The following is a 21,112-nucleotide window of genomic DNA, read 5'->3' as shown; positions in this document are numbered from 1 at the left end:
CAAGACACGTTTGCTCTGGAATTGATACAAATCTCACCAAAAAAATTTTAATTCCAATTTTCTGGGTTTGCTTTTCCAGAGAACATATCCAGAGTTGCAAATTACAAGGAAAATTCAATGTTAAATGTATCTTTATTTACATTTAAATTTCATATATTAAACAACTGCATGACCAATTCAAATAATGCCCTAAGTATTTTCTTTAAATTGAAAACATATATAAATGTCATGGAATTCAGCAGTTGAGTACTATAGCGATTTAAATATGTATTTGAAAAACAAAAAAGTGGCTAGATTCAGTTATGATTTGTAAGGTATCTGAAACATCAAGGGAAAAAGATGACAGCAACAACAAACAATAATGGTGACTGTCCTACCCAGTGATTGTAATGATGCCACTGAATTTTCTTTGAAAATGATAGGCAGAGCCAGTTTCTTTGCTGGTTGCAAAATGTTTCTTGAGGTAAACAAAAGTATGAAATAGAAATGAGCCTAGACTCTTATGGAGTAAAACAAAAATGCACATTCTGTGAATCTAGAAGCACAGTTTTCTGCTTCAGAGGCCTAGAGACATGTTTTAATAACCCACAGAGAGGTTGCTTTTTTTCTTTATCATAATAACTGAAAAGCATGCATACATGGCTAGACACACAGCTCCCAAATGCACTTTATCTGCATAATCAGCCACAGCCGCTGGAAGTTTCTCTGCCCCAGTCCCGAAGCCCACTCCTTGCCCCAGTACCGCTTCTGACGTTTACTTTAATTAGCTTTTGTTTTTGCTGAACAAAAGGACAGGAAAGAAGACAGCCATACCTCTTAGCACAGGAAACTCTGGCCATCATAGGAAATAGATGGAAAAATGCTTGATCTTTAGAGCAATTCGGCAGGAACCCACGACCATGCTCAGAAGCAGCCCAGTCGCCCCTGCCTGGTTCTGTCCTGTCGGCAGGCAGCAGCCGTGTTTTCCTGAGCTGCTTGTCAAGCCTGAGGTACACTTGATTCCCTCCCCTGGACTCACCATGCTGAATCGAGCAAATGAGTAACTTCTCCTCCCTCTTTCAAACTTCTGCTTAGTGCTAACAACTGGCACAAAGCTTCACTTATTTCTGCAGTAGATTTACAGAAGCCTCTCGGAGCAGATCCGTAGATTGAAAAGAATTAGATTTGCCTAACAACCAGTAATTTAGGTGCTGTTAATGAATAGCTCACTCTGAGGAATCAAGGAACTTTTAGGTTAATATCAGATGTGGGGCCTTTTATCAGGCAGGCATCAGTGAAAAGGTCTGGGGAGGGATGGAGGGAGGAATGTAGTGGAATGAGATAGTATTTAAGCCAAATATGATAGAAGAAAAATACCACAAGAGAAGGAAAATAACTAGTCTCAATGAGCAAACAATCTAACTATATTAGGATTGCTAGTGAAACCCTGAACAACTGAATGAAGCATCTAGTAGCACTAGAGATCTTTCCAAGCCAGCACTGTCCCTTCTTGTGCCCATCCAAATTTCTAATTCACTTCCTCTTACCATCCAAATATGGAACTCCTCTTCTCAGGTCTAATACACTGAGGATCCCTTACAAGCAGTCCTACATATCCTTACATCTCTCTCTCTCCTTTAAGGAGAGTGCTCTTCAAACCTCTAATGCATAAATTAATTGGTGGTACCCAGTGGATTGTTGTATCTGGAGGCACTTCTCTCCCCTTATGTACATGACATGGGCTTTCTACGCTTATTGATCTGAGATTTTGCCTGCACACAAAGCAATGGAATATTTCTGAGCCTCTTCTAACTAGAGCTTTCAGTCAAATGAAGTATGTGAGTGTGGTGGGGTAGTGTGGTGGGGAGAATAAGATGTAAGTTGTACAACTGTACAAGTTGCACAGATATCAATGTTTCCATGTCATTGGCAATCATGCTACCACGTAAATAAATTGCTGGCTCAGTTAAAAGGCATTCTCATGGGGTGAAGAGGACTTTCTTCTGTGTTTACTGCCCAACATCCACTCATCCTACTTCTGGTAAAAACTATACCCAAATTTTCCTTGGAAATGATGTCCTTTAGATAGAGTTGATTTACATAAACAGGTTGGATCTTAGCCAATCAGAGAATTGGATTCTCCTAACCATAGTGATTAATTTAGGGGAGGTGTATGACCCCTTCCAGCCCAATGAAAGTCAAGATAAAGATGATTGTTTGGCTTTGGGGGGACAGAGTCTTTCCTGCTAGACTTGATGATGTGATATAAGGTCTGGTTGCTCTTGCCACCAAAAAACAAATCTTGTGACTTTGTTTAAGCTCTTAAACCAGCTGCTTCTGATATTGGCAAGATCCACCCTTCACTGTAAGCCTTTATAGCTTAAGTGATTTTAGGTTGGGTTTTCTGCCATTTGTTTTGAAAAAGTTTTATGGGACAGAATCAGCTGAAGACAGGTTTGTGGATGGGCTCTCCTGGGTCCCCACAGGGCAGCTCCTTGCAAAGGAAGTGGACAACCACCTCTGTCAAACGGGCCTCTTCAGTGACAACCACAGGCTTCCACAGACAACAGTTAGAGACAGGAAAGGCCTACAAGGAATGTAGTCATTCAGTGTACTTGAAACTGGGACATTCCAAATTAATTCTTTTTAAACAATTATATGTTAACTTCCCCAAATATTTCCACTTTAACCACCTAAACTTATTTGGTGGATCCTAGTCACGTACTATGTGACCTTAATAAACCTAATCATGGAATCCATCCATCCATGTACAATTTTCATAAATTCCTTTGGGTAATTAGTTTCACAGAGTATTGCTCTCCCCCCTCCCCTGTTTCTGCACAACTTCCACCCCTTCCCACACTCCCTTGGCAAACTTGAAATAAAGAATCTCTAACCACAGTCAAACTAAGATGCTTCCTTTACAGAACATATATAAATTCTAAAATGGCTTTAAATGTGTAAATTATATATAAACACTGAGAATTCCTGGATGATTTCATTTTCTATAAATAATTTTTCTTACCTGAAACCACTCACACTGCTTCAGGTATACCATTTCTGTGTTCAGTCTCCCAGGTTTGCAAGAGTCCATTAGAAACACAGAAATTCACACAGGTCCAGGAACTTCCTTTTAGCTCAGCAAAATAACACATGGCTTGAACTGCAAGAGTTTGTTTTTTTGGTTTGTTCATTTGTTTTAGGAAAAGGAGAATAAGGACCTGGGGCTAGGTTTATTGTCTATTTCATTAAAATAAAAAATACTTTGATTTTAAAAATGTGGTAGTGGGAATTCCCTGGCAGTCCAGTGGTTAGGACTCTGCGCTTCCACTGCGAGGGCAGGGGGCACGTGGGTTCGATCCCTGGTCAGGGAACTAAGATCCCACAAGCCACAAGGCTCACATACAATGACCCTGTCACATCCTAGATCCTGTCCATTCTGTGTTCTCCACATTCTTTATTATATGTGGTGGGCAGATCTTAAGGTGACCCTCAATGATCCGTTTTCTGATGTTCATGCACTGTGTAATTTCCTCCCCTTGAGTGTGAGTGGAACTTGTGACTTGCTTCTAAGAAACAGAATACGGCAAAGACGGTGGAAGGTTACTCCCATGATTACCTAATGTTATATGGGACTCCATCTTGCTGACAGACTCACTCTCAGATTCTCCTTGCTGGCTTGATGAAGTAATTGGTCCTACGTGACAAGGAACTATGGGAGGCCTCTAGGAACTGAGGGCAGCGTCCAGCCAAGAACCAGCAAGAAGCCAGGGCCTTCAGTCCTACAGACACAAGGAAATGAATTCTTCCATCAACCTGAGTGAACTTGGAGGAGGACTCTTCCCCAGTCAAGTTTCCATAGAACACAGCGCAGCCATCGCCTGGATTGCAGCCTTGTGAAACCCTGAGCAGAGGACCCACCTAAGGCATGCCTGGATTCCTGACCCACAGAAAATGTGGAACAATAGATGTGTGCCGTTTTAAACCACTAAGTTCATGATAATTTGTTATAGAGCAATAGAAAACTAATACATGACAATTCCCCCCTCTCCACTGCGATAGCTAGATAGCTTTGTTTCTGTTAAATTCTTTTTTTTGTCAAATTCTTCATCCTTTCTTATCTGGATAGTGACAGAAGTCTCCTAGCAGATCTCCCGGCCTCCAGCATGGCCCCTTAAATTCCATTCTCAACTTTGATTAGCTTTCTCAAATAAAATATGATATATGACTCTTTTACTTAAAACTGAGTAAGTGACAGCTCACTGCCTGAAGATGAAATCCAAACTCCTTTACTTGGTATACAAAGGGCTTTGTAATCTGGCTCCCACCCCCTTTCAAGCTTGCTGCACCACTCACGCACACACAGCCCTGTGTAGTGAGGCCAGTGCCTTCAGAATACATCCAGGAGCCTATCACCTTTCACTCTCCTCTCTTTACTACCACTACTACTGTGATCCAAACACCATTATTTCATGTCTCACTTGGATTATTGCAATAGCTCCCTGGCTTCTGTTCTTGCCTTGTTAAAATATAGTCCTAACAGAACAACTAGATGATCCTATGAAAATGCAAGTCAAAACTGACTCCCTTCTGTTCAATACTCTCCGGTGGAATGGCTCTCCATTTCACCCTGACTCAGAGCCAAAGTCCTTTCGATGATCAGCAAAGCCTTGTATGATACAGCTTTTCCCCCCCTTCTTCCTCCTTGTCTTCAACTTCATCTGCCACTCTTGCTTTTTGCTGTCTCTGCTCCAGCCACACTGGAGCTACACAGAGTTTTCTTCTTCCTTGCTATTCCTTGGACACAGTAGATATATTTCCACCAGAGGGCATTTGTATTTGTGTCTCCTCTGCCTGGAAGGCCCTACCCTCAGAGGTCCTTATGGCTGGCTCCTTGACTTCATATATTTACCCACATATCACCTTAGCGTGCTTTGCTTGACCACTGTCTATAAAACAGTGACATTCCCTGCCTCCCTTGCATGTCTCAGTTCCTGTTTTATTTATTTATTTATTTATTGGTTGCATTGGGTCTTCGTTGCTGCGTGCAGGCTTTCTCTAGTTGCGACGAGTGGGGGCTACTCCTCGTTGCGGTGCACGGGCTTCTCATTGCGGTGGCTTCCCTTGTTGCGGAGCATGGGCTCTAGGCACGCAGGCTTCAGTAGTTGTGGCATGTGGGCTCAGTAGTTGTGGCTTGTGGGCTCTAGAGCACAGGCTCAGTAGTTATAGTGCATGGGCTTAGTTGCTCCACGGCATGTGGGATCTTCCCGGACCAGGGCTCGAACCCGTGTCCCCTGCATTGGCAGGCGGATTCTTAACCACTGCGCCACCAGGGAAGCCCACTGCATGTTTTATTTTAAAATTTTTGTCCATACCACTTACTGTCACCTGACATACTATATATGTTTGCCTGCAACATATATTTACTTCTTTCTTTGTAAAAAATTTTTATTACACTTCTTTCTCACCAGTCCTCCAAAACTATAAACCTCATGGAGGTGGGAACTTTGTTCAGTTGATTCCGTAGAATTCAACCTGGTGTCTGGCATATAGTATGGACCTGACTTGTTGAATAAACTTTGAGTAAATAAAGGAAGGTAATTTAAGCTTAATCAGACTCTCCATGCAAGACTGTAATTTAGAAGTGAACAACCTGATGAAGGATAACTGTGTAGAACCCACTTTGTCATTTAGTTTGGTAAAAGAAACATCCATCTTTCATGGGCAGGAGTGGTGGCAAGGTCATGGTCCTGACTCAACACAGGCACCCGTGGGACCAGGCTGGAGTGGTTTCCCCACAGTTCCCAGTGCAGGAGCAGAAGGGGCTTCCCCACCTGTTCTCCAATGATCCTTCACTCCTCCCAGCATTCTGGGAACTCCTAATATGGATTTTTAATGAAAATCCATTTCTGTTTAATCAACCCCAAACTGCTTCCACTGCTTGCAACTAAAAAAAGGAACGATGATACAGCCATCATTCTCCCTTCTGCTACTGTGCCTTGTACCTGGCAGCCCCTCTACCTGGAACACCTGGTCTGTGTATAAAGTGCCAGCTCATCCTTTCACCATGATTCTTACCTCTTCCTCTCTGTAAAGATACTCATGCCAAGTAGAGCTGACCTCATCGTCTTTTGTTTCCATATTAATCTACCATATTAATCTCATTATCTCCCACTAGCTGACAAACCCTTATGGCCAGGGACCAGGTTTTAATTCATCTGAGAAACTCCAGCTCTAGCCTACTATCTGGCACAGAGGAGGACTTCAATAAAAATTTCATGAATAAAGGCTTCATTTTTAAAGCATCAGTAAAACAGTAATTCTGTAATTGAAAAGAATTCTGATGCAGAAACAAAGAAATATATAGCAAATAAATCAATTTGGCTGAGATATAATTATTTTCTTGTTAAATTGGTAAAAAAAATTTTTTTTTATTTTCCTAGTACTGGTAAGGAGGCATATCCTTTACCAAAAAAACTCTAACCAGCCCAATCAGAGAAACAGAGAGAAGACACAAATTACCTGTATCAGGAATAAAAGAGTTGACATCACTACAGATACTTTAGGTATATAATACTTCAATCACTTAACAGTATAACATGGTGCTCTAGCTTATTCGTTATTTTTTTTATTTAAATTTTTTTTTAATTTTTAAATTATTTATTTTTGGCTGCGTTGGGTCTTTGTTGCTGCATGTGGGGTTTCTCTAGTTGCGGTGAGCGGGGGCTACTCTTAGTTGAGGTGTGTGGGCTTCTCATTGCTGTGGCTTCTCTTGTTGCGGAGCATGGGCTCTAGGAGCGTGGGCTTCAGTAGTTGTGGCACGCGGACTCAGTAGTTGTGGCTCGCAGTCCCAGTTGCCCCACAGCATGTGGGATCTTCCAAGACCAGGGCTCGAACCCGTGTCCCCTGCATTGGCAGGTGGATTATTAACTACTGTGCCACCAGGGAAGTCCAATTCATTCTTTTTAAATCTGCATTTTATTCTACTGTATGGATACGGCATAATTTATTTAGTAATGGGTGTTTGGGTAATTCCAATCTTTCTTCATTTCTACAAATAGAGTAGTAAATTAGAATAGAAGCTTTTAGCTTTTAAAAAATTCATCTTTCCTTTTATGATTCATACTTCTAATGTCTAATATAGAGATTTTTCATATTTAGGTTTTAATGCAAAATTTATTGTTTATAATGTGAGGTAGGAATCTGGTTTTATTAGTATATATGTATATACATATATGTGTATGTATATATATATAATTTTTCTAGCATGATTTTTTTTTGGTAAATAGTCTGCTCTTTACCCACTGATTTGCTATACCAGCTCTGTTATAGTCCACATTTACATATATGTTTGGGTTTATTTCAGGAGTACCTATTATGTTCCATTGGCCTATTTGTTTTCCTCTGTGCCAATACTACACAGTTTTGATGATCTTAGCTTTTTAATATATCTTGCATATGTCTTTAATATGTCTTGCATATGTCTTTAATATTGTATAGAAAGAGTACCCCTTCTTTGTGCTTTCTTTTTGAAATTGTGTTAGCAATTCTTTGACCTTTACAGCTTGTTGACCACATAAATTTTAGACTCAGTTAATATTTTTTCATAGAAATCAATTTGAGATTTTGATTAGAATTGTAATTAAAATTATATGGATTTTAATGAATTTTATAGATTATTTCGGAAGTATTGATTTCTTTTTAAAAAATATTTATTTATTTATTTGCACTGGGTCTTAGTTACGGCAGGCGGGCTACTTGATTGTGGCTCGCCAGCTCCTTAGTTGTGGCATGTGAACTTTTAGCTGCTGCATGTGTGTGGGATCTAGTTCCCCAACCAGGGATTGAACCCGGGCCTCCTCCATTGGGAGTGCAGAGTTTATTCACTGCACCAGCAGGGAAGTCCCTTGATACCTTTTCAGTGTTGATTTATTTAATTCATGAGCAAGGTACAATTTCCACTTAATTCAAGTTCTCTTTTATGTTATTCAATAACATATTTTTTTATGAAGTTCATGCACATATTTGTAGGATTTGTTCCTAGGTAATTTGTAACTTAGGTACTGTTGTATAATTTTTTTGTGATTCTTTTTTTTAATTACATTTTCTATTTTATTATTCCTAGTGTAAGGGAGCCTTAAAGAAATTTGTATATTAATCTTGTATCCAAAACCTTGTTGAATACTTTTAGTAGTTTTAAAAGTTTATCTATAGAGACTTTTGAATGTAGATAATCTTACCATCTGTAAATAGGACAGTTTTATCCATCCCCCCCAATTTATATTCCTCTTCTTTTTTATTCATTTGAACCCCTTCTGATTTTTTTAACACATTTTGCCATTAGTCATTTCGAAGAACCAGCATCAGTTTCGTTGGTCAGTCCTATTTTTCTTTTTAGTTTCTGTTTCATTAACTTCTGCTTTTATCACTATTGTTTCTTTTCTACAAATTTTATTGAGTTTACATTTTTTCCCCTAGTCCCTTGGAATGACTAGCTTAGCCATATATAATTTTTAGTTTTCTAAAAAATTTCCTTTATATTGTATTTATAGATTTTATACTCTTCATTACTTCCCTCCTTCTGCTTTCTATGGGTTTATTTTGCTGTTCTTTTCTGTTTTCCTGAGTTTGATGTTGAGGTTATTGATTTTCACCCTTCCTTCTTTCTTCATATTTGCCTTTAAAACTAAATTTTCTTTTAAGCATAGTTTTAGCTGTTACTCATAAGTTTTGATATGTGGTATTTTTATCATTATTGAGTTCATAATATTTTCTATTTTCATCATGACTTCTTTGACCCATGACTTATTTAGAAGTTTATTGTTTAACTTCCAAACATTTAGTGATTTTCTAGTTGCCTTTTTATTCCCCCATTTTAGGCAGAGAATCCACTCTATTCAATCCTTTAAAATGCTTTGAATATTGTTTTATGTCTCAGCATATGGTCTTTTAAAATATGATTGTATGTTGGATTCAGTGTTCTGTTTATGTACACTACATCAAATTTACAAATTAGCTTTCCAAATGTTATAATATTACTTTTTTTTTTTACATCTTTATTGGAGTATAATTACTTTACAATGGTGTGTTAGTTTCTGCTTTATAACAAAGTGAATCAGTTATACATATACATATGTTCCCATATCTCTTCCCTCTTGCATCTCCCTCCCTCCCACCCTCCCTATCCCACCCCTTTAGGTGGTCACAAAGCACCGAGCTGATCTCCCTGTGCTATGCGGCTGCTTCCCACTAGCTATCTATTTTACGTTTGGTAGTGTATATATGTCCATGCCACTCTCTCACTTTGTCACAGCTTACCCTTCCCCCTCCTCATATCCTCAAGTCCATTCTCTAGTAGGTCTCTGTCTTTATTGCTGTCTTACCCCTAGGTTCTTCATGACATTTTTTTTTCTTAAATTCCATATATATGTGTTAGCATATGGTATTTGTCTCTCTCTTTCTGACTTACTTCACTCTGTATGACAGACTCTAGGTCCATCCACCTCATTACAAATAGCTCAATTTCGTTTCTTTTTATGGCTGAGTAATATTCCATTGTATATATGTGCCACATCTTCTTTATCCATTCATCCGATGATGGACACTTAGGTTGTTTCCATGTCCTGGCTATTGTAAATAGAGCTGCAGTGAACATTTTGGTACATGACTCTTTTTGAATTATGGTTTTCTCAGGGTATATGCCCAGTAGTGGGATTGCTGGGTCATATGGTAGTTCTATTTGTAGTTTTTTAAGGAACCTCCATACTGTTCTCCATAGTGGCTGTACCAATTCACATTCCCACCAGCAGTGCAAGAGTGTTCCCTTTTCTCCACACCCTCTCTAGCATTTATTCTTTCTAGATTTTTTGATGATAGCCATTCTGACTGGTGTGAGACGGTATCTCATTGTAGATTTGATTTGCATTTCTCTAATGATTAATGATGTTGAGCCTTCTTTCATGTGTTTGTTGGCAGTCTGTATATCTTCTTTGGAGAAATGTCTATTTAAGTGTTCTGCCCATTTTTGGATTGGTCTGTTTGTTTTTTTGATATTGAGCTGCATGAGCTGCTTATAAATTTTGGAGATTAATCCTTTGTCAGTTGCTTCATTTGCAAATATTTTCTCCCATTCTGAGGGTTGTCTTTTGGTCTTGTTTATGGTTTCCTTTGCTGTGCAAATGCTCTGAAGTTTCATTAGGTCCCATTTGTTTCTTTTTGTTTTGATTTCTGTTTCTCTAGGAGGTGGGTCAAAAAGGATCTTGCTGCGATTTATGTCATAGAGTGTCCTGCCTATGTTTTCCACTAAGAGCTTGATAGTTTTTGGCCTTACATTTAGGTCTTTAATCCATTTTGAGCTTATTTTTGTGTATGGTGTTAGGGAGTGATCTAATCTCATACTTTTACATGTACCTGCCCAGTTTTCCCAGCACCACTTATTGAAGAGGCTGTCCTTTATCCACTGTACAGTCCTGTTTCCTTTATCAAAGATAAGGTGATCATATGTGCATGGGTTTATCTCTGGGCTTTCTATCCTGTTCCATTGATCGATATTTCTGTTTTTGTGCCAGTACCATACTGTCTTGATTACTGTAGCTTTGTAGTATAGCCTGAAGTCAGGGAGCCTGATTCTTCCAGCTCCGTTTTTCGTTCTCAAGATTGCTTTGGCTATTCGGGGTCTTTTGTGTTTCCATACAAATTGTGAAATTTTTTGTTCTAGTTCTGTGAAAAATGCCAGTGGTAGTTTGATAGGGATTGCATTGAATCTGTAGATTGCTTTGGGTCATAGAGTCATTTTCACAATGTTGATTCTTCCAATCCAAGAACATGGTATATCTCTCCATCTATTTGTATCATCTTTAATTTCTTTCATCAGTGTCTTATAATTTTCTGCATAAAGGTCTTTTGTCTCCTTAGGTAGATTTATTCCTAGATATTTTATTCTTTTTGTTGCAATGGTAAATGGGAGTGTTTTCTTGATTTCACTTTCAGATTTTTCATCATTAGTGTATAGGAATGCCAGAGATTTCTGTGCATTAACTTTGTATCCTGCTACTTTACCAAATTCATTGATTAGCTCTAGTAGTTTTCTGGTAGCATCTTTAGGATTCTCTATGTATAGAATCATGTCATGTGCAAACAGTGACAGCTTTACTTCTTCTTTTCTGATTTGGATTCCTTTTATTTCCTTTTCTTCTCTGATTGCTGGGGCTAAAACTTCCAAAACTATGTTGAATAACAGTGGTAAGAGTGGGCAACCTTGTCTTGTTCCTGATCTTAGTGGAAATGCTTTCAGTTTTTCACCATTGAGGACGATGTTGGCTGTGGGTTTGTCATATATGGCCTTTATTATGTTGAGGAAAGTTCCCTCTATGCCTACTTTCTGCAAGGTTTTTATCATAAATGGGTGTTGAATTTTGTCCAAAGCTTTCTTTGCATCTATTGAGATGATCATATGGTTTTTCTCCTTCAATTTGTTAATGTGGTGTATCTCATTGATTGATTTGTGTATATTGAAGAATCCTTGCATTCCTGGAATAAACCCCACTTGATCATGGTGTATGATCCTTTAAATGTGCTGTTGGATTGTGTTTGCTAGTATTTTGTTGAGGATTTTTACATCTATCTTCATCAGTGATATTGGCCTGTAGTTTTCTTTCTTTGTGACATCCTTGTCTGGTTTTGGTATCAAGGTGATGGTGGTCTCGTAGAATGAGTTTGGGAGTGTTCCTCCCTCTGCTATATTTTGGAAGAGTTTGAGAAGGATAGGTGTTAGCTTTTCTCTAAATGTTTGATAGAATTTGCCTGTGAAGACATCTGGACCTGGGCTTTTGTTTGTTGGAAGATTTTTAATCACAGTTTCAATTACAGTGCTTGTGATTGTTCTGTTCATATTTTCTATTTCTTCCTGATTCAGTCTTGGCAGCTTGTGCATTTCTAAGAATTTGTCCTTATCTTCCAGGTTGCCCATTTTATTGGCATAGTGTTGCTTATAGTAATCTCTCATGATCTTTTGTATTTCTGCAGTGTCAGTTGTTACTTCTCCTTTTTCATTTCTAATTCTATTGATTTGAGTCGTCTCCCTTTTTCTCTTGATGAGTCTGGCTAATGGTTTATCAATTTTGTTTATCTTCTCAAAGAACCAGCTTTCAGTTTTATTGATCTTTGCTATTGTTTCCTTCATTCCTTTTTCATTTATTTCTGATCTGATCTTTATGATTTCTTTCCTTCTGCTAACTTTGGGGTTTTTTGGTTCTTCTTTCTCTAATTGCTTTAGGTGCAAGGTGAGGTTGTTTACTCGAGATGTTTCCTGTTTCTTAAGATAGGACTTTATTGCTATAGACTTCCCTCTTAGAACTGCTTTTGCTGCATCCCATAGGTTTTGGGTCGTCGTGTCTCCATTGTCGTTTGTTTCTAGGCATTTTTTGATTTCCTCTTTGATTTCTTCAGTGATCACTTCGTTATTAAGTAGTGTATGGTTCAGCCTCCATGTGTTTGTATTTTTTACAGATCTTTTCCTGTAATTGATATCTAGTCTCATACCATTGTGGTCGGAAAAGATACTTGATACAATTTCAATTTTCTTATATTTACCAAGGCTTGATTTGTGACCCAAGATATGATCTATCCTGGAGAACATTCCATGAGCACTTGAGAAAAATGTGTACTCTGTCGTTTTTGGATGGAATGTCCTATAAATATCAATTAAGTCCATCTTGTTTATCATTTAAAGCTTGTGTTTCCTTATTTATTTTCATTTTGGATGATCTGTCCATTGGTAAAAGTGGGGTGTTAAAGTCCCCTACTATGAATGTGTTACTGTTGATTTCCCCTTTTATGGCTGTTAGTATTTGCCTTATGTATTGAGGTGCTCCTATGTTGGGTGCATAAATATTTACAATTGTTATATCTTCTTCTTGGATCGATTCCTTTATCATTATGTAGTGTCCTTCTTTGTCTCTTCTAATAGTCTTTATTTTAAAGTGTATTTTGTCTGATATGAGAATTGCTACTCCAGCTTTCTTTTGGTTTCCATTTGCCTGGAATATCTTTTTCCATCCCCTCACTTTCAGTGTGTATGTGTCTCTAGGTCTGAAGTGGGTCTCTTGTAGACAGCATATATATGGGTCTTGTTTTTGTATCCATTCAGCCAGTCTGTGTCTCTTGGTGGGAGCATTTAATCCATTTACATTTAAGGTAATTATCGATATGTATGTTCCTATTCCCATTTTCTTAATTGTTTTGCATTTGTTATTGTAGGTCTTTTCCTTCTCTTGTGTTTCTTGCCTAGAGAAAATCCTTTAGCATTTGTTGTAAAGCTGGTTTGGTGGTGCTGAACTCTCTCTGCTTTTGCTTGTCTGTAAAGGTTTTCATTTGTCCGTCAAATTTGCATGAGATCCTTGATGGGTAGAGTAATTTTGGTTGTAGGTTTTTCTCCTTCATCACTTTAAATATGTCCTGCCAGTCCCTTCTGGCTTGCAGAGTTTCTGCTGAAAGATCAGCTGTTAACCTTATGGGCATTCCCTTGTGTGTTATTTGTTGTTTTTCCTTTGCTGCTTTTAATAGTTGTTCTTTGTATTTAATTTTTGATAGTTTGATTAATATGTGTCTTGGCATATTTCTCCTTGGATTTATCCTGTATGGGACTCTCTGTGCTTCCTGGACTTTTTTAAACTATTTCCTTTCCCATATTAGGGAAGTTTTCAACTATAATCTCTTCAAATATTTTCTCAGTCCCTTTCTTTTTCTCTTCTTCTTCTGGAACCCCTATAATTCGAATGTTGGTGCATTTAATGTTGTCCCAGAGGTCTCTGAGACTGTCCTCAGTTCTTTTCATTCTTTTTTCTTTATTCTGCTCTGCAGTGGTTATTTTCACTATTTTATCTTCCAGGTCACTTATCCGTTCTTCTACGTCAGTTATTCTGCTATTGATCCCATCTAGAGTATTTTTCATTTCATTTATTGTGTTGTTCATCGTTGGTTTTTTCATCTTTAGTTCTTCTAGGTCCTTGTTAAATGTTTCTTGTATTTTGTCCATTCTATTTCCAAGATTTTGGATCATCTTTACTATTATTATTCTGAATTCTTTTTCAGGTAGACTGCGTATTTCATCTTCATTTGTTAGGTCTGGTGGGTTTTTATCTTGCTCCTTCATCTGCTGTGTGTTTTTCTGTCTTCTCATTTTGCTTATCTCACTGTGTTTGGGGTCTCCTTTTTGCAGGCTGCAGGTTCATAGTTCCTGTTGTTTTTGGTGTCTGTCCCCAGTGGCTAAAGTTGGTTCAGTGGGTTCTGTAGGCTTCCTGGTGGAGGGGACTAGTGCCTGTGTTCAGGTGGATGAGGCTGGATCTTGTCTTTCTGGTGGGCAGGTCCACGTCTGGTGGTGTGTTTTGGGGTGTCTGTGGACTTATTATGATTTTAGGCAGCCTCTCTGCTAATGGGTGGTGTTGTGTTCCTGCCTTGCTAGTTGTTTGGCATAGGGTGTCCAGCCCTGTAGCTTGCTGGTCGTTGAGTGAAGCTGGGTGTTGGTGTTGAGATGGAGATCTCTGGGATATTTTTGCCATTTGATATTACATGAAGCTGGGAGGTCTCTTGTGGACCAGTGTCCTGAAGTTGGCTCTCCCACCTCAGAGGCACAGCACTGACTCCTGTCTGCAGCACCAAGAGCCTTTCATCCACATGGCTCAGAATAAAAGGGAGAAAAAGTAGAAAGAAAGAAAGAGGATAAAATAAAATAAAGTAAGGTAAAATAAAATAAAGTTATTAAAATGAAAAAATAATTATTAAGAAAAAGAAATTTTTTAAGTAAAAAAAAAAACCCACAAAAAACGGACGGATAGAACCCTAGGACAAATGGTGAAAGCAAAGCTATACAGACAAAATCTCACACAGAAGCATACACATACACACTCACAAAAAGAGGAAAAGGGGAAAAAATAATAAATCTTGCTCTCAAAGTCCACCTCCTCAATTTGGGATGATTCGTTGTCTATTCATGTATTCCACAGATGCAGGGTACATCAAGTTGATTGTGGAGCTTTAATCCACTGCTTCTGAGGCTGCTGGGAGAGATTTCCCTTTTTCTTCTTTGTTCGCACAGTTCCCAGCGTTCAGTTTTGGATTTGGCCCCGCCTCTGCGTGTAGGTCGCCGGAGGGCGTCTGTTCTTCGCTCCGACAGGATGTGGTTAAAGGAGCCGCTGATTCGGGGGCTCTGGCTCACTCAGGCTGGGGGGAGGGAGGGGTACAGAGTGCGGGGCAAGCCTGCAGCGGATCCAGGGAAGTTGTCCCTGGATCCCGGGACCCTGGCAGTGGCGGGCTGCACAGGCTCCCCGGAAGGGAGGTGTGGAGAGTGACCTGTGCTCGCACACAGGCTTCTTGGTGGCCGCAGCAGCAGCCTTAGGATCTCATGCCCATCTCTGGGGTCCGCGCTGTTAGCCGCGGCTCACGCCCGTCTCTGGAGCTCCTTTAAGCAGCGCTCTTAATCCCCTCTCCTCTCGCACCAGGAAACAAAGAGGGAAGAAAAAGTCTCTTGCCTCTTCGGCAGGTACAGACTTTTTCCGGGACTCCCTCCCGGCTAGCCGTGGTGCACTAACCCCTTCAGGCTGTGTTCACGCTGCCAGTCCTCTCCCTGCGCTCTGACCGAAGCCCGAGCCTCAGCTCCCAGCCCTGCCCACCTCGGCAGGTGAGCAGACAAGCCTCTCCGGCTGGTGAGTGCTGGTCGGCTCTGATCCTCTGTGCGGGAATATCTCCGCTTTGCCCCCCGCACCCCTGTTGCTGTGCTCTCCTCCGGGGCTCCAAAGCTACCCCCTCTGCCACCCGCAGTCTCCGCCCGCGAAGGGGCTTCTAGTGTGTGGAAACCTTTCCTCCTTCACGACTCCCTCCCACTGGTGCAGGTCCCATCCCTATTCTTTTGTCTCTGTTTATTCTTTTTTCTTTTGCCCTACCCAGGTACGTGGGGAGTTTCTTGCCTTTTGGGAGGTCTGAGGTCTTCTGCCAGCATTCAGTAGGTGTTCTGTAGGAGTTGTTCCATGTGTAAATGTATTTCTGATGTATCTGTGGGGAGGATGGTGATGTCAGCGTGTTACTCTTCCGCCATCTTCCCCCTCTCTCTAATATTACTTTTTATATGGCTTTTTGAATTAGATATTTCAAGATGTGTTACAATTTTCTGCTGTGTTTTAGAATTGTCCATTTCTCCGTTGGTCTCTTTTGAAGTTCTGTCTATTTTGTAATTATACTATTGTGAGGCTCTGTTATACTTAGAAAATTAGAATTGTTATCGTCTCTGGTGGTTGAAAACTTTTATTATTAAGAAGCGTTCCTTACTGGTAATAATGATTTTTCTTCTAAAGTCAGCTTTGTTTGACAATAATATAATTATGCAGTATATCTTTTGGTTAATATTTGTATGCTCTAGATCCTAATTTCAACCTCTCTTTATCCTTATGTTTTGGATATGTCTCTTTTTTACGTCATATAGTTTTGCCCCCTCAATCTCATTACTTTCATGTTTTAATTAGAATATTTAAACCATTTTCATTTAATCTAATTACTTATATATTTGGGTTTATCATTATAGTATTTGTTTTATATTCTGTTTTATGATTTTTTCTTTCTTGATTTTTAAAAAAAATTTTTTTTAATTTATTTATTTTTATTATTCTTTTTGGCTGTGTTGGGTCTTTGTTGCTGTGTGCAGGCTTTCTCTAGTTGCAGTGAGCAGGGGCTACTCGTCATTGCAGTGCGCACGCTTCTCATTGTGGTAGCTTCTCTTGCTGCAGAGCACGGGCTCTGGGCGCGTGGGCTTCAGTATTTGTGGTGTGTAGGCTCAATAGTTGTGGCTCATGGGCTCTAGAGCACAGGTTCAGTAGTTGTGGTGCATGGGCTTAGTTGCTCTGTGACATGTGGGAACTTCCCGGACCAGGGCTCGAGCCCATGTCCCCTGCATTGGCAGGCAGATTCTTAACCACTGTGCTACCAGGGAAGCCCCTTGCTTTTGTTTTGATTGAACCTTTTTTATTCCCTTTGTCTCCTCAATAAGCTTCAAAATTACATACTCATTTACTATCTTTTTGTACTTCCTTGGTGAATACAATATGTATAGGTGTACACTGTGTAATATGTGTATATATAATGTGTATGTATATCTCCACAAGACTTTATTATTTTAACAATGACATTATGTTGTGCTTAGGTGTGGATCTATTTTAATTTATCCTGCACTTGGGATTCCTAGGGTTTCTTGAATTTGTGGTTAGAGGTCATTTTGGAATTTTTCAGCCTTTGTCTCTTCAAATATTACTCCTGCCCCATTTCCTCTCCCTCTTTTCCTTCTGGGTCTTTAATTACATGTATGATAGACTCTTTATAGTACTTTTTTTTTTCTAAATTTCACTTGTTTCCATCCTTTGATTTTCTGTTCTACATTATGGATATTTTATTCTGATCTTTCAGCTTATTAATTTTCTGTTCAGCTGTGTCTAATATAATATCCCATCCACTAAATTTTTCATTTCAGTTATTTTTTTGTCTCTAAAATTTTCATTTGCTTTTTTTCACATGTAGATTCCAGTTCCCTGCCAATTTTTTAGTCGTGTCTTTTTTTCCTCCTTGAATATCATAAGCAAAATTATCTTAAGGTCTGTGCCTAATAAATCCAGTATCTGGAGACCTGGTGAGTCCATTTCTGTTGCCTGGTTTTCTTCCCCCTCTTGTTTTTATTCATATATGTTATCTCCTTGTATGCTTGGTTATTTATGTGTATGTGAGTATGTATGTGTGTGTGTGTGTTTGTGTGTTCATGTGTGTGAGTGAATGGACATTGTATTTACAAAATTGACTATAAAAATAATTTGAAACTAAGGATGTCTTCTGCTTGAGAAGAGGATTCAAATATGCTCATGCATTAGCACTGGTATCACCAATTTTAAGTATTGAGATAAGTTGAAACTTTATTTCCTCTATTTCTAGTTTACCTTGTCCCTAGGGTGCAGCCCTTTGGAATTTCTACAGGAGTTTCTGCAAGTCTCCTCCCTTCTTGATAGGTCCTGGACTCTAATGCCTATTCCCCTTTCTCTGTGAAGCTGTGAAAAGTAATGCTCAGGTTCTCTGCCTGTTAGACTTTCAGATTCCTTTTTGAGTCAGCAAAGCCCATCACGGAAAAATGGCCCCCAAATCCAGGTTCACTTCCCTGGTCTTCAATCCTCCTCTACATCTAGGCTCCCTGATACTTTATTATGTTTTTGCCTTTTCAGTGCCTTGAAACATATTTTTTTCCAAACACCAAAAAAAGTATTTTGTCCAGATTTTATTGTTCTCATCAGATGAATTGATTTGCCTACAGTATATTGAAAGTGGAAGTCTAAAACAGTTAAGTTTTTATCTCTAAAATGTGTTATTTTTTTGCACGTTTAGAAAATTAGTCTGCACATGCACTGAGATTATACTAAAATTGCATTTGTGGATATTTTTATTATTTCTACAACCTTAGTTTTAATGGGTCAACAGTTCACATTGGTGGACACAGAATAAAGCAATAATTTGCCTTGAAAAATGTCTGAACTTCAGTTATGCTTTACCAACATAGATAACTTTGTTCTTTATAAGCAATGGAATTACAGTTGCCAGGGAAACATCCTACCTAGCTCCTTTATCTGTAACCTTCATTAATAGATTTCTACCTAAATTTTCCAGGACAAAACAATGGTTAACTTTCTTAACTAAAGGGGATTTCAGAAAAGAACTCGTATGGCTGATATGAAACATATGCTAACAAGGTAAGACCATGAAATTAAGTATTTTTTATGTTGGTATCATTGTCTTTATCTTTACTACCTCATAAAGAATGGTTTGTAGGCTGAATACAACCCCCATCCCTAATGTGCTTCATTATGAAAGCAACACTCAATTAAGTGGAGGACAAAGCCAGAAACATGCTATGGTTTAGAGAAATCTCTTAGTTTATTTTCAGATGTTTCTAGTTTGGAAAAAGCCAAAGTACATTTTGTTGAGCACATTTTATTCCTATGTGTATTATAAGGGAAATCTAACCCATGTGTTTTATTTCATTAATATTTTGCCAAGTTAAATGGTCCTTTTGCAAGATATATTTAATGTTAAGTTACTTTTATGAAGCTTTTTCCCTTGGATTATGAATTCATATGTCACCTAAAGTAAGTATACTTTGATCCAAATATCTTGTAGTTATGAAGTCAGAAACCCACAAAACTTGGGTGATTTCCCAACAGTGCCAAATGCAATATTTCATTTCTACCACTAACATGATTTTTTTCTCATATTTGTCAATCAGCACTTTATTGAGAAAACAACAGAGTTATTCTCCATTTTAAGCCCTGCTTTTTGATAAATGTCCAAATGAGGCTGTGGCTCAATTCGATATGGGGCACTAACTTCAAATTGTGGGCACAGATCTAAGTACATGGTTAATATACTGACTGAATCACATCTGTGATTACTTAAAAGTATGATATAAGTGGGCACATCAGAGAACTTGATAAATACTAACTCCTAAGAGTGGCAAAAATGACTGGTGAAGATATGAGGCAACGGGAACTTTCAGTCAATGTTGGTGGGTGTGCAAATTAGTAAACTGCTGTAGAAAATAATTATTATCTAGCAGAGTTTCAGATACGTATTCCCTATATCCCAACAATTCCACTACTGGGTATAGTCTCAGAGAAACTTTCACATGTGAACCAGGAGAGGTGAACAAGAAAGATCATAGTGTCATAATAACAAAAAACTGGAAACAGCTTAAATATCAATCAGTAGACAAAATGGATGTAAGTTGTGCTATTCATACAAAGAGCAATGGAAATGAGTGAATTATAGGCACATATATTATCAACATGGATGAATCTCAAAAACAGTGCTGAATGGAAAAAAGTCATAGTAGAAAAAAAATGTAGTAGTATTGTATTTATATAAGGTTTGAATGTGTGCAAAGAATTTAGTGTTTAGGAATATATACAAATATGTGACACTATAAACAAAAGTCATGGAATGATACAGATAAAATTCAGGACAGTCATTACTTTGCATGGGGTGATGGAAAGTTGAGGGGATAAGATACAGGAAGAGCTTCTAAGTTGTTTTTTTTAATGTTTTATTTTTTAAAGCTGTGTGGTGTGTGTACACAATTTTTTGTTTTATCATTATTTTTATATTTTGAAATGTCTTATGAGTATGATTTTGTATGTATTCAACCTTTAAAAATTAATTTTAAAAATGCAGATTTAAGCATGCCATCAAATTGCTGGGCTGTTTGCCTACTACTCCAATTCTCCTGAAGCTAAAGTGAAAGGTACAGTCTGTCAGAGTTTTGTTATGTGCTTAATGTTTCCCTTCCTGTCCTGACTTTTCAAGAAAAATCCCTTTGGGTTCATTCTATGTCTTACATAGTTGGGCTATTTCTTGTATTTTCAGATTAGATTAAATACCATCAGGCAGCTTCTGTCATTCTGCATAAGTAGTAATGATTACTCTATCAGAAAAAAAAATCTATAATAACATAGCATAGCAGTTAATGTTTGACAAGCAAGTCTCAATGGTATACTATAGCTGTCAGTATAGCCATTAGTAACAGGAAGACACAATGGGCTAAATTCTGCAAGAGAATAGAGCTCTCCCTCATCAAGACAAGAGTGAATTCTTTCCAGACAACAAGGAATCTCTTTATTATGTAGAATCAATTATTCACAAGCCCAGAATGGCCAGCCTCCTTCCCTCCCCACCCCATTCTTTACTTTTTTCCCTCCTCCTCTTCCTTCCTTTCTTTCCTTCTTTCTTTCACCAACTGTATTGAATATGTATTACATGCCAGGTGCCAAATGTTCAAGTATATGCTGGTGTCCCCAAAGAATTAACAGGACCTTTGGCAGTGCACATGCTGCAGTCATACTTCCTTTTCCTCTCTGGCATGGAAAGACACCTACTTTGGTCAATCAAGGGGTACCTTCACAATTTTTGCTGTATTTGTTAGCTATATAATTCCTTTTGTCTTTTTAAATTGTAAACTCTGTAATATATACAAATGAATGTATTATTTTTAAATATACAATTTAAGTGATTATAATAAAATGAACACTCATCTACTCACCACCCAGCTTAACCTAGGGGT

General features: G+C 38.5%; 1 protein-coding gene across 8 annotated transcripts in view; it reads right to left on the bottom strand.

Annotated features, from left to right (window-relative positions):
* VEPH1 (ventricular zone expressed PH domain containing 1) overlaps positions 1–1,143 on the bottom strand; it is a 278,619-nt gene extending 277,476 nt beyond the window's left edge. For 7 of the 8 annotated variants that reach the window (XM_029214797.1, XM_029214798.1, XM_029214794.1 and 4 more), the window contains exon 1: positions 814–961. The gene's annotated coding sequence lies outside the window, so the exon portion shown is untranslated. Of the gene's footprint in view, positions 1–813; positions 962–1,018 lie in introns of those variants that run through there. The other variant, XM_029214795.1, reaches the window with a different exon arrangement.
* Positions 1,144–21,112: the final 19,969 nt, after the last annotated feature.

This window comes from Monodon monoceros, unplaced genomic scaffold (assembly GCF_005190385.1).
Source record: "Monodon monoceros isolate NGI ecotype Baffin Bay Population unplaced genomic scaffold, NGI_Narwhal_1 Super_Scaffold_11, whole genome shotgun sequence".
In the NCBI taxonomy this organism is placed as follows: domain Eukaryota; kingdom Metazoa; phylum Chordata; class Mammalia; order Artiodactyla; family Monodontidae; genus Monodon; species Monodon monoceros.
Note: the sequence above shows the minus strand (reverse complement) of the source record. Positions and strands in the feature narration are given on the sequence as shown.